The sequence below is a fragment of the Colletes latitarsis genome, chromosome 12, assembly GCF_051014445.1.
Source record: "Colletes latitarsis isolate SP2378_abdomen chromosome 12, iyColLati1, whole genome shotgun sequence".
NCBI lineage: Eukaryota > Metazoa > Arthropoda > Insecta > Hymenoptera > Colletidae > Colletes > Colletes latitarsis.
The window spans coordinates 12,233,840-12,236,991 of NC_135145.1; the positions used below are offsets into that span (position 1 = coordinate 12,233,840).

A 3,152-nucleotide genomic window follows, 5' to 3' on the forward strand; every position below is an offset into this window, starting at 1 on the left:
GGCAATAGATTCTGCAATACCGCGAGCAAACAACAATTTTAACTCCACGGACAGATACCTAAATCCTAAAATCAAGAATCTCCGAAGACAAAAGAGCCGTCTGCTCACATATCTAAATAACCTATCCAGAATCCAAAACTACACCACAGCAAACGACCCACTGATACAAGCACTTAAAGAGGCTTTGAAGACAATTAGACACGAAATCAAAAAAGCTTTTCATGAATCGGTCAGCACTTTTTGGAAAAACAAAATTAGTAAAATTTCACAACGAAAATCGAAAGAACTTTTCCCATCTATTAATAGTATATTCCGTCCCAAAGAAAAGAACTCCATCGAGGATCTGAAAATACCATCATCCAATAGAAGCATTTTTAATAGAGCCAATGTAATAGTTGACAACCTACAAACTGACGCACACAACAACGTACTCGTTACAGACGCACAAGACAAACTAAACATATTAGGCGTGCATTTTGAATCGGTCCACACGCAAAATTCAGAGATGGGAAAAGAACAACTCTCCAATATCATTAAACGAAAAATCGACTCACTCCAACAAGAAATCGAACAAGACAGACTAGACAACAAAACATTATGCACATTTACGGATATAAACACAGCAGACAATCCCGACCCAGATGCCATCCCATCCAACTACTTCACATCCTTTGATAAACTAAAAACCACATTCAAGCGTCTGAACAATAAAAAATCCTCTAGCTTCGACGGTATCCCAAATATAGCTTTGAAAAATCTTCCGTTTCGCTACATTTACTATTACACAATTCTTTTCAACAACTGTTTAAATTTAGCTTATTTCCCAACCGCTTGGAAAACCGCGAAACTTATTACAATTAAGAAAAAGGGCAAGGACGGTAACGACCCTTCTAGTTATCGCCCCATCAGCTTGCTTTCTAACATCAGTAAAATATTCGAGACGTGCATAAACAATTCAATCAACGCCTTTTGCAATACCAAGAATATTATCCCAGAGACCCAATTCGGATTTAAATTCAAACACTCCACCGTCCATGCTATATCGAAGTTCACTTCCGATATATGCTGGGCCCGCAACTCAGACGAATGCGTAGGTGCGATTTTCATTGACCTCGAAAAAGCATTCGACACAGTTTGGCTGGATGGTCTATTCTTCAAACTCCTTAAGAAAGAATTTCCCAAACATCTCGTCAAATTGATATGGTGTATGCTACGCGGTAAAAACTTTTTTGTTACAGACGGCGAATTTATTTCCAGCAAACGTTTCAACATCACCAACGGACTTCAACAGGGCACCATCAACTCTCCACTGCTCTTTAATATATTTATAAGCGATTTGCTGCAAATGTATGACCTAAACAGCGACAACGTCAAATCAGCAATAGCTTTCGCGGACGACCTTTTGATTTACTCTCGACACAATAAACCTTCCGTAATACAAAACGAACTTCAGAACACCTTCGGTAAAATTCAGAATTACTTCCACACATGGAAATTGAAAATTAACATTAGTAAATGCGAAACTATTCTCTTTAGACCATATATTTCAAGCATTTCCGACGCGAACGCAGACGTACGCGAGCATGGCACAAAATTTCACTTATATGACAGCAATGATCGCAACCGCAAGTTACCCCATAAAGACATCGTTCGCTATTTAGGCATACATTTGGACTTTAAACTGAACTACAATCACCACGTACAAATTCAGATAGACAAAGCTCAAAAGGCATTCTTCTCTCATAAACGCCTCTTTTACTCAAAGGATCTTGACACATCCGTCAAGGTCCTTTGCTATAAATCTTTAATCCGGCCCATATTAACCTATGGTTGCCCTATTTGGTTTAACGTCAGCGCGAGTACTATGGAAAAGCTAAGACTTTTCGAGAGAAAGTGCCTCAGAGCTTGTCTAGGGGCATACAGAACACCTGAGTCTAACTTCACTAGAATGATCAGCAACTACAAATTATACGAAAACGCGAGAATTATTAGAATAGATTTGTTCATGCTTAAATTGATCCGAAACCACTGGTCTAGCGCGCGTAGAATCAAACTCAATAGCCTAATTTACGGTCCAACTTATCCGAATCCATTATATCACGACAAGACACGACTGACAGGATACACCCCACCGGAATCATTTTTATATCTAGACAGCGCAGGATATATTCAGAATAATGTTAACATACCAATCATCTACCATATCAATAGAAAAACTTAAGACAAGAAACTCTCATACGACGTAAACACACACTTCGACGACCCCGACATACGTTTTAACTACAGACTTTCGACGATAGACCTGAACGCCAAACATAGACACAACACTGACAAATACTGGTGGTTGCAGTCCAGTTAAACATACCATAGATCATAACCGAGTACACCTAAGATACACTGTATTACACATACAAACACAACTGTTTTAAATTGAAGCAGCTCTAAATCGACCATAACTACTCCATAGTTACAACCAAACTGTATAACAACTATACTAACACAGGCAGCATCTACTGTTCCATTTATTTATTTGTAACAAGCGCGGCCTCCTCGGTAGTATAGTGGTCAGTATCCCCGCCTGTCACGCGGGAGACCGGGGTTCGATTCCCCGCCGGGGAGAGTATTATTTTTGAATTTTATTGTTTATACTTAGTTTAAAGTTCTATTTTATTATATTAACATATCACTAACATCCTCCCCATTCCCTACCCTATCCTCCTTTCAATCACCACATAACTATAGTTTTTCCCTCGTGCCGTTTTCTATACATAATCCCAATCCAGCTAACTATAAGAAATTCCTCTTTATTTTACACTCACTGTAGCATTAAGTGCAGTAATTATAGTCTAGTGTTAAGACTACGCGTGCTCTGCGCTGAGCCATTAGTCTAAGTATATATTGTTTTAATGTAACCATTTGTACGTTTAGGTTTATTGTACCATTGTATATATATTTATAATTGTTCTGGCACAATAAACGTATGTTTTCAAAAAAAAAAAAAGTGGTCAGTATCCCCGCCTGTCACGCGGGAGACCGAGGTCGATTCCCCGCCGGGGAGGATTTCATTTTTGCCATTTTATTAATGTTTAATAATATTATTTCACTACATTTTTGTTTTGACTATATAAATTTATTTCTTCTATCTTCCCTCC

At 38.4% G+C, this 3,152-nt stretch overlaps 1 non-coding gene across 1 annotated transcript; it reads left to right on the forward strand.

The window, feature by feature from the left end:
* Window positions 1–2,547: 2,547 nt before the first annotated feature.
* On the forward strand, window positions 2,548–2,619 carry Trnad-guc (transfer RNA aspartic acid (anticodon GUC)). The gene has a single exon. It is a non-coding gene; the product is annotated as a tRNA-Asp (tRNA).
* The last annotated feature ends 533 nt before the right edge of the window (window positions 2,620–3,152 follow it).